The sequence below is a fragment of the Chionomys nivalis genome, chromosome 4 (assembly GCF_950005125.1).
Source record: "Chionomys nivalis chromosome 4, mChiNiv1.1, whole genome shotgun sequence".
Lineage (NCBI taxonomy): Eukaryota > Metazoa > Chordata > Mammalia > Rodentia > Cricetidae > Chionomys > Chionomys nivalis.
Genome location: NC_080089.1, coordinates 63,287,310 through 63,298,295, shown reverse-complemented (window position 1 = coordinate 63,298,295; position 10,986 = coordinate 63,287,310). Strand labels below are relative to the sequence as shown.

The 10,986-nt window shown below is 51.2% G+C and overlaps 1 pseudogene; it reads left to right on the top strand.

Moving 5' to 3' along the window:
• Window positions 1-396: 396 nt before the first annotated feature.
• LOC130873526 (40S ribosomal protein S6-like) lies at window positions 397-10,484 on the top strand (annotated as a pseudogene).
• Window positions 10,485-10,986: the final 502 nt, after the last annotated feature.

Here is a 10,986-nt window from a genome sequence, read left to right as displayed (position 1 = left end):
GGAAAGGGAGAGTGTCCGTATGAGGGAATGCCCATGTACCCCTAAAGTTGTTTCTCCTTGCTCTCTGAGTCAGCCTGGGCTTCTGGTTGCCAGGGGAAGCCTCTCTCGGCCCCTTCCTCCCCAACCCTCCTGCCTCCCTGGCTGTTTGGCAGCGGACTGGATGTTCTGTGCGGAATTTAAAGAATCCGAACAGGCCCGATGCTAATCCCACCCTGAGAGATTGCCCTGAGCCTAGGCTGCCGGCTGGCGGGAAAAGCCCCCTTGTGTAGCAGCAGAAGAGAAAGGGGTCAGCCTGTCCCGCTGGCTCTGCGACAAAATGGCCAGGTCAAGTCCCTAGACCTCCCAGGGCCCCAGACCTGCCTGTGGAAAGGGGAGCACCCCAGCACTCGAGATCCCATGCAGAGACAGGCTTGGGGTGCTGGGGCTGTGGGCGGAGGGGGGACGGGGGCGGTGAATGACCTGACACTCAAAGACCTGGCGTCGGGGGACTTTGGGTCCCGGTCCCCGCCCTACGGTGCCCTCAGCCGCCACCCCCGTGGCCAGGCGTCGTGGAGTCTCGGGCGCCCGAGCGCCGGGTGTTATCTGCACTCCGGGCCGGGCCCTTCCCACCCTGGGCCGCCGCGCCGCTCCCGCCTTATCGGACGCCTCGCTGGCGAGGGCTGAGCCTACCTCCCCGCCCCCCTCCGGGATGCGCGACTCCCAGCGGGACCTTCCCCCTGATTTCCCGAGGATCTATCCCTCCTTCTCCCCCTCCTAGGGCTTTCTCCCTGAAATGCCCCCTCCCCGGGTGGCCCCTTCATGGCCGGGCTGAGCAAGCGTCAGAACATCCGAAATGGATTTTGTTTTTCATATTTGTCTTCCTCAAAAGACCAGCCTAACTATGGTTTAACTCATTTAGTCACATTCTAAATGATTTCACAAGAGAGGAAAATTCTGCAAAACAAAGTGAAACTCCGCAACACCCTAAACTCATCCTCAGGGCTGTAGGAGCCCCAGTCACTTTGCCAGGTCCCAGCAGAAGCCTGACTGTGTTGGCGGCTCCAGGCTTCTCTGCACAGTTGAGTGTGCAGTGTTGGCAGGATCTCAGGGCACCCTTGGTAATAACGATTTGGCAATATGGATGGAAAGCCATAAAAGTAGTCATCCCCTGTGTTCAGTGACCCTGCTCTGGGAATGTGTCCCAAGGAAACAGTTGAGCAGCAGCCCCAGAGCTCTGGCTCCATCTATGTGTTAATCAAAGGGCCAGTGAGCCACACTTCCTCAGTGTGGGGACGCTATCTGAACCCACCAGTCACCCACACATATCTCTGCTCCCTATCTTACAGGAGACAGCTCTACACGCGGAGAGGGTTGGTAAGAATTGGGGGGTGAAGGCCGGGCGGTGGTGGCGCACGCCTTTAATCCCAGCACTTGGGAGGCAGAGGCAGGCGGATCTCTGTGAGTTCAAGACCAGCCTGGTCTACAAGAGCTAGTTCCAGGACAGGCTCCAAAAACCACAGAGAAACCCTGTCTCGAAAACCAAAATCAAAAAAAAAAAAAAAAAAAAAAAAAAAAAGATTGGGGGGTGAGCTACAGAAGCATCGAGTGCCTGATGCCAGGCTAAAGTTAAGCCACACCGTGTTTGCTCTTGTCTTTCCAGAAACAAGCGTATGGAAGAGTTCAAGCCACATTTGTAAACACAGCTCTCTATATCCAGGCTCCCACATCTAAGGAGTCAGCTGACTTCAGATCAAAATATTTTTAAAATTTCTGTTCTGAACGCAAGCAGACTCTCGTCGTTCCCCAATGGTCCAGAGCCACTGTTTCCCCAGCGCTTACGCTGCAGGCAGCCTAGAAGTCCCTTAAAGACCAAGGGAGGACTACACAGGTACTATGCATTTAGTCTAAGGGATTTAGGCCTCCTTGAATTTTTGTAAGGCTGTGGAACCAATTCCAAACATTCTGGGGGAAGACCAGAGGAAGCGTCCATGCTGATTAGGAATTCCGGAAGGTAGGGGACGGTTGGCACGGCTCAGCAGATCGGAGTACTTTTTGCTCTTGGACAGGACCCCGATTCAGTTCCCAGAATACACAAGTGGTTCACAGTGGCCTGTAACTTAGTTCTAGGGAATCCAATGCCCTTTTCTGGCCTCCGAGAGCAGTACACTTATGCACAAACCCACATCCAGACATACATAATAAAAATAATAAAAGTACCGTCAAAAATAAGTTTGGGAGTTTTGCGGTCTGGAGATATGACTCAGTGACTAAGAGTGCTTGTTTAGCAAACATGAAGACTAGAGATCATATCACAGAACCCACATAACAAGCTGGGTGTTTCGGGTGAACACTGTCACCCTTGCTCTAAGGTGAGCAGAGACAGGAGGATTGCTGGGGCTTGCTGGCTCTGAGCCCAGTCAAGAAAATGCAAGTCCTGGTTTCAGGGAAACTTGGACTCAGGAATAATCAGAGCATTCTCTAGCCTGTGCATGCAGAGGTGCACACACAGGTGCAATAAGCTCTCACACATAGGTGCGCCCACCTGCACACACAGGTGCACACAGATGCATACACACTAATACAAATCAATTAGTTGTTTAAAAGATTAAGTTATTTATGCCAAGTAGTGAACAGGACTTTAATCCCAGCATTCTGGAAGCCAAGAGAGGCAGATCTCTATGAATTTGAGATCAGGCTTGCCAACATAGTGAGCTCCAGGACAGTCAAGTAAGACCCTGTCTCAAAAAATCCAAAAATAAGGTTGGACACGGTGGCACTTGCCTTAACTCTAGTACACAAGAGCAAAGACAGGCTGATCTCTAAGTGTGTAAATTGTATTTATTATATGTGTGTGTTCACACACATGCATGTGTGCACAAAAGCACATGCATGCCATGGCACATGTGTGGAGGCCAGAGGACAATTCCAGGCAGTTGATTCTCTCTTACCATGTGGGTTCCAGGGGTGAAACTCTGGTCCTCAGGGTCGGCATTGTCTTCACCTGCTAAGCCCTCTCATTAGTTCCTATAAATAAATAAATCTAAAAATGAGTTTATGATTTTTGAGTCTTTCGAGTTTGGGTTGACGCAAACCTTACCTAACTTTACCACTGACTTCCTAGCTTGAGCTGATGTACTTCTTCAGAGGTGAAGTACAGGTGCTAGACATGGTGGTGCATGTCTTTAATCCCAGGACTCAGGAGGCAGGAGGTGGGCAGATTTCCTAGCCAAACTAGTCTACGTAGTGAGACGCTGGAGGGAGGGAGGAGGGAAACAGACAGGGTCTAGACCGCTTAATGGGTATTGAATTCAAATCCCCAGAACTCACAGAAATCTGGACACAATATCACAAATCCATAATCCCAAAATGGGAGGGGCGGGCAGGGGCAGAGACAGAGTCCCCAGAAGCCAGTTGATCGGACAGCCTAGCACAGGCTGAGGTGAACAAAAGAGACTGTCAAACAAGGCGGAAGCAAGAACAGACATCCCAGGTTGTTCTCTGACCGCCGCATACACACAACTTGGTTCAAGTGTGCGTGTGCACATACTGAATGTAAAAAAAGAAACAGCTGGAGATCTGAGTGGTTAACTCCGTGACCCCCCAAAATCCCATGTAAGAACTCAGTGGTCAGGGCTATAGGACGCTTCCTTGCTTGAGAAAGAATCCTGCCATCAGTTCTGCCTTGTTCTGTGAGGCTGGCAGCAGAAGAAATGTCCTGTCTTAGTTCCATCCCTCGGTAAAGCTGGCCTGGCCAGCAGCGTGGGAGTTGAGGGGGAGTGGTTTTAATTAATTTGTTCTCACACAACCAAAGAGGAGAAGGCGGCACTGCAAGCCGTTCCTCTCCTGATGGGCCAATCTTTAGACAAGACAGCCTGGGTTTGTGACCTAGTGGAAGGAGATTTGGGGCTGCTGTAGCTGGCCAAGGATTGGGTGTGTCGAGGGGCCTGCAGGGGACACATCTTCCACCTGCTCTTTCTACCGTGAAATGACAAGATGGGTGTTTGTCTTCTGACCTCAGGAAGGACTGTGCACAGCAGTGGAAATGGCACTGGGGGGGGGGTCGAAGGCTGCCACTCCACTTTGTGGGTTAGTGATCACCCTCAGTGTGACTGGGTGGGTGGGGTGCTAGGGTTCCCTGGACTGAGCCACAGCTGGCTCAACTCTGTGATGACTAAATGGTCTTACTGTCTTTTTCTTCTCTTCCATTATTCCTGTTTCCCTCCTTTCCTGTATCCTTTCTCCCCCTTTCCTCTTCTTCCCTCCTTTCATCCCTGCCTTCTTCCTTTCATTCCTTTCTCTCCTCCCATCCACCACCCCTCTTCCTCCATCCTCTCTTCCTCTCCACCTTATTTTTCCACTTCTTTCCCTCCTCTCCCAGCTTCCCTCTCTCTCTCATCCTCTCCTCCCCTCTTCCCTCCCCTCCCCCTTCTTCCCTCTCCTCTTTCTTCCCTCTTTGCAGATGAGCTAAACTGACATAAGCCACAGGAACACAGGAAGCTGTGCTGTCCCCTATCCTTCTGCTCCCTGGTCCCCCGTCCCTGGGTCGGCTGTCTGCCCCACTTCCTCCTCTGCAGATAGTGGCCTGCCCCACCCCTGCCCAAGGTTCAAGGCTTGGAAAAATCTTCAGGGCTTCCTGTCTCTGGCTCTGAAATCAGAACTGATGGCCTCCCAATTACAGAGAAGTACTCCTGGGGGGGGTCATCTACCTGGATCCCCCAACCACACTGTGAGGAGGGGGCTTCACCCTTACCCATTCTTCAGATGTCTAAGGAACAGTTGGGATCAAGCTAGAATGTAACTATGGAGGTGACTTTCTGCTCACCTCTCAGCCCCTCTCCACAGAGGCCACTGGGGCAGGTCACTGGGGATCAAGAGCACAAGGCCATCATCCTCTTAGTGCAATAATAGGTCTGGCTGAGGTGTCTGCTGCAGGCACACAGTGTGACCACCCCACGGGTTCCTGAGGCAGAAAAGCCTTGGAGGGCGCTTGAGTCCGCCATGATGCTAGCGAGGTGGTAAATGATTGAACAGCCTGAAAATCAAGTGTCCTCAGCAGCGTTTGGCACCCCGTGAGCCTGCGCTAAGCATCTGATATGTATTAATCAGCTGGAGCATCCCAAACTCCAGTCTGCAGGTAGATGCTGTTAGGATTCCTATTCTACATGTGAGGAAAAAATGAGACACAGAGAGGCCAAACACCTCTCAGAGGACCCACAGCCAAAATGTGGAGGTGCTGAGGCAGCATTGTGTTAAAGAGGGGGCCATGTTGGCAGGGTTTATTTTGTTTTGCTTTAAACACAGTGGTGTTTTGGGCACAGGGTGAAGGGTCTGTTCCTGGGAGTCCTGTGCTTCTTCGATGTTCAGGACTGAAGTTAGGTGTCTCCTCAGGGCCTGGCCAGCCTGAAGACTATTGGAGCTGCAAGGCTCCTTCCTGACAACTGCCCCTCTGCAGGAGCTAGTGCAGGTTGGCATAGACTACCCAAAGGAAGCCTGCACCGGGTGTTTGGGTAAGACGTTGGGGTGCCTGTTGCACCCACACAGCTGGATGACCTCAGCCAGGAGTCTTTATCTCCTGGAGTCTCTGCTGCGGTTGCTAAGGTAGAAGGGGTTTATGGCATACCCTGCAGTACTTCCTCAGCCAGTGCCGGGCACGTGCTAGGTCCTGTGTAGACTGGGGTGAATAAGGCAGACCCCTCCCTACTCCTGGGACCTCAGGAGTGGCGGCTAATATCCTGGCTTATTTGTAGCTGTTGGCTTTCTTGGGACATGGAATTATTCCTGTTCCCAAACCGGCAATGTCTATAGCAAGCTGAGAGGAGTCCGTGGTCCTACTGTGTCATAAGAACACAGAATAGCAGATCACCCCCAAAAGACTTGCTGGGGAAGTTCAAGGATGCCCAGGACAGTGAGCAGGGGAAGACAAATGAACCTTGATGTTGGAATTCGCAACTGAAGGGCCCAGCAAGGGAGAGGTGCTAGCCAGAAGGGTGGCTGTGAGACAGGGCCAGAGGCCCTGAGGAGGATTACATGGGTCCTGGACATATGTGTGGGGAGGCCCTCACACATGTTCCAGGAGGAGAGGGAGGCTGCGTGGGACCAATGTGGCAGGAACACACACACACACACACACACACACACACACACACACACGGCTTGGTTGTTTGTCCACTGACCGCCTCTTACAGCAAAGCCTGTCTCTGGGGTGTACTTGGGAGTGGGCTGGGACAAAAACCACAGGAGTGTTTTAATGGGAGCGGATGCAATACCCACAGCACAGGGTGAGATAGCCTCAAGCCACAGCCTCTCAGGCCATCCTCCCCCACGCCAGCTCCTTCCAGCCAGGGCCTCACGTAGGGGCTAAAGGACTCTTCCAGCCCCAGGGGCACCAAGCTGCCTTAGGAAGGGGAAGAGGCCACAGCCACACTGTCTGCCGCCAGGGCTAAGCTCCGGCCTCCCCCAGTCCCCCGGCAGACAGAACTAAACAGTCTGGCCTATCAGCTGTCGCCACCGTGTCCCACCCAGCTGAGCTGGACTCTGGCTGCTGGGAAAGTGGCCCCCTGCCCTTTGCCAGGTACAATACAGCCTAGGGTGGGGTCTGGTGATGCTGTTTTCTCAGGGGTCAGGACTGGGGGGAGGGGACTAGGGGTAGAAAGCCACAGATTCTCTGTAGAGTTCTAGAGAATTCTTCCTGGGCGTTAGTTTGAGATGATGCAAGAGGTCTGAGAACATATTCTGCTAATAAAACAGACATGTTGGGGCTGGGTCGGTGTCTCGGTGGGTAGAATGACGGCCTGGCATGTACACAGGCCTGGGTCCCAGCCCTAGCACTGTTTAACCTGGGCGTGGCTGTGCGTGAATGTAGTTCTAGTACCTAGAGGCAGGAGGGTGAGGAGATTGAGGTCATCCCAGCTACATGGTGAGTTGAGACTAGCCTGGGCTACTTGGGAACCTTCTACAAACCAAACCAAACTGAATCAAATCAAAGCAGACCTGTCGGGCTGAGTTGCACTGTGGGAGGCACGTGCCATTCAGGCCCGTCAGTGTGTGCGATGTCCGTTGTACTCATTCTACAGATGAACAAACCTGGGGCCCTAGAAGAGGGGAGCCCTGCAGCTCATCCCCACAGCACCCACTCCTTGGGAAACCAAGGCCAGAGGAGGAATGCTACTGGGCATCATATGGCCTCTCTGGGCTTCAGTGTCTGCCTCTGGTCAATGGGCCTAGTTCTCCTTCAGGATGCCTGTGTGTGTGTGTGGAAGGGCATGGGGTGTGGTGCTTCTCATCTTCCCCAGACCCCAAAGGACCCAGCTAGGGGAGAGGGGTTTCCTCCTAACTGCTATTACATAAGTCTGTCAACATTGTGGGCCTGGCCCCCTTCTACCTACCCTGGCAGCCTGCACAGAAACCTGATCTCTTTTCTTTCAGAGAGGCCTGTGGAGGTCCAGCCAGTCAGCTCCAGCTTCCCAGCCTACCTCATCCTGACTGTGAGGCTTTAACGATAGACTGTCTCCTGAGCCTCAGTTTCCCTTTCTCCTTTTTTTTTTTTTTTTTTTTAATTTCTTTAGACAAGTTTCTCTGTGTAACTGCTGTGGCGTCCTGGAATTCACTTTGTAGACCAGACTGACCTCGAACTCACAGACATCCTGCCTCTGGTTCCCTAGAGCTGTGATTAAGGGCATGTGCCACCACCACCTGGTCAGCTTCCTTTTCTATAAGCTGGAAGGGATGTTTTGATTTGTCTACAATAGTGCCTGAGAACTAATGGAGCTGCCTCCAGACAGCTTTTCTTACAAGATATCACTGCTGCAAGCTCAAGATGTGATCCCTTCTCTTCTTCCAGCCACAGAGGCCCCACTTTGTCTCTCAAGAGGCTCTGACTGCCCCCCTTTCATGGTCTATCTTTCTGAGGGTGCACCAAGACACCAGAGGGGTCCTGGTCCATGTACCGCTAGAGGTGTAGATGGAAGTGGACAGAGAGAAGTGGGGATCTGTCGGCGGGAGGGTGAAGCTCTCCTCACATAGTTCTTCCTGATGAGGAATGGAGCGCCCCAGAAATCTAGATATGAACCTGGGTGGCCTGGTCACTCTCAAGGGACACATGCCACATGTGTCCAGGTAGGAGGATAAGACGTTTGGGTGACTTGACTTACCTTTCTGAAGTATTTGACTTGACATATGGAAAGCAGGTCCCGCACTCTGCAATTGTGAGGGCTGGCCTGGACATTCCAGACAGGCACTCAACGCGGCAGAAAGATGGTACAGAGTTAGGACGGTGGGTGGTTAAGGGGGATGGGGTGGGGTGGAGGGTGGGGGTGAGGGTGGAGTCTAGAGCCTCTTAGCATTCCTGAGATGAAGAAGGGCTGAGTGGGAATTGAGGTGGCAGTGTAGCAGCCTTTCTGGGTCTGGACTTGATATAGGGAACCTCCCCGGCCCCCTAGTACTCTGCTAAGTGGGCACACCACAGACAGGATGGTTGCGCGTGTCCCTCTATCCCCCTGTGTCTCTGTCGTTGCCCTCTTGAGGAGAAAAGCCTGTCATGTTAAAGAAAAAAGTTCCAGGACAGCTAGGGCTTTTACACAGAGAAACCCTGCCTTGAAAAACAAAAACAAAACACCCCTACCCCCCAAAAAACCCTCACAAAACCCCCAAAACAAAAAGAAGAAAAGGAAGAAAGGAAGGAGGGAAGAATGAAAAGAAAGAAACTTCTGGGCTGGAGCTTTAGCCAGGGGAAGAGCGTATACACAAAGCCCCAAGTCGAATGTCAGGCACCACAGAAGCCAGGCTTGGTGGCAGAGTCTGTAGTCACAGCACTTGGGAATGGAGGCAGGAGGATGAGAAGTTCATGGAGCCTTGGACACACACAAGGTGAGTGGGAGAGAAGGGGTTGCTTTCCCACGGAGCATTCTTCTCTGCACTGCCTGGCTCAGTTAGGTGCAGGAAATACCGTCAAGGATGGTCAGAGTAGACCTGTGTGTTACTGGTGTGTGTGTGTGTGTGTGTGTGTGTGTGTGTGACAACACCATAGTAGCATTGTTTGGACTTATGATTCCCTGTTCTGTGCTCTCCTTGTAGTTATGACTTATAACTGCTTATGCTTGCCTGACTGTCTAGTTCCTTACCATCCATCAATCCTCCTGCCTCCTTCAGGGAGCCTTCCTGACTGGTAGCACAAAGCCATGTCCCCCTGTATAGCTTATAGATGGCAGTAAGCAGCAGATAGTACTTGCTGAGAGCTAGGCGCAACAATCCTGTATCTCGGGGCTGGAGAGATGGCTCAGGGATTAAGAGCATTGCCTACTCTTCCAAAGGTCCTGAGTTCAATTCCCAGCAACCACATGGTGGCTCACGACCATCTGTAATAAGGTCTGGTGCCCTCTTCTGGCCTGCAGGCATACACACAGATAGAATATTGTATACATAATAAATAAATAAATAAATAACAATCCTGTGTCTCTTTTTACAAATTTGGAACAGAAAAGGAATAGCCAAGGTCGCCAGACACTGGTGGTGACACAGACTTTACCTGCTTCCAAGATTCCTGCACTTGGCTCTTTTTCATGGCACCTCCCAGGCAGTCAGCTGTGTCGAGATGAAGCTGGAGTGTCTCTGTTTTAGGTACCGGCTGTCAGGAACTCACTGAAGTGGACGATGAACACAAACTTCATTCTTTCTTTCCTTTTTTTTTTTTTTTTTTTTTTTTTGTTTGTTTTGAGACAGGAGTTCTTAGTAACTTTGAAGCCTGTCCAGGAACTTGCTCTGTAGACCAGGTTGGCCTTGAACTCACAGAGATCCACCTGCCTCTGCCTCCCGAGTGCTGGGATTAAAGGTGTGCGCCACCACCGCCCGGCACAAACTTCATACTTTCTATGAGAAGCACACGGCCACAGAAGTAGCTGCTGATGCTCTGGGTAAAAAGTTGGAAGGTTCTGTGGTTCAAATCCGTGGTGGGAACAACAACAAGGGTTTCCCATGAAGCAAGGTGTCTTGACCATGGCAGAGTTACTACTGCTGAGAAAGGGGCATTTTTATTATGGACCAAGGAACCACACCCATTCATATTGTATATGCACTGTGAGTGCCAATCTGAGTGTTCTCAACTGTTTGAAAAGTGGGGGTGGATGGGAGAGAGAAGGATGTTCCTGGACCAACAGATACTATTGTGCCTCTGTGGCCATGGCCCCAGCAGAATCTGAAAGCTTTTCGATCTCTGCAGAAGGTGATGTCCACCAACATGTTGTCAGAAAGTCTGTAAACAAAGAAGGCAAGAAGCCCAGGACCAAGATCCAGCATCCTGTTACTCCATTTGTTCTGCAACGCAAGCACCAATGTTATGCTCTGAAGAAACAACACCTTAGGAGAAACAAGAAGGCTGCAGAATATGCTAAACTTTTGGCTAAGAGAATGAAGGAAGCCAAAGAAAAGCACAAGAACAGATTGCCAAGAGACATAGGCTACTCTCACTAAGAGCTTCTGCTTCTGAGCCCAATAAAAAAATAAGTCTTTAAGAGGAACAAACAGCTGGGTGATGGCACACATCTTTAATCCTAGCACTTGGGAGGCAGATCAGGGAGAATTTCTGAGTTCAAGTTCAGCCTGGTCTACAAAATGAGTTTCAGGGAGGCGGGGCTACACAGAGAAGTTCTGTCTCGAAAAACAAACAAACAAACAACAACAAAAAAGAAAGAAAGAAAGAAAGAAAGAAAGAAAGAAAGAAAGAAAGAAAGAAGAGCAAATAAACACTTAGGTCTTAGGGGGGAAATCCTGCATTTGTCCCTTTATGGGCATTCTCTCTTTCTTCCTGGACAGGGAAGTACCCCTAGGTCCTTCCTGGAAGTCTTAAACAGTTCACTTGGCTTCCATTCTGGATCTGTATCGGCTGCTCTGCCTTGGGCTTATTGGGGGACCTTAGTTCCTCTCTGGCCTCCACTTAACCCTCTGAAAACTGGACTCAGCTTGTGTGCCCTGTACCTATTCTACAAGTCTGTCAGATAACCATCAAGGTTGAGT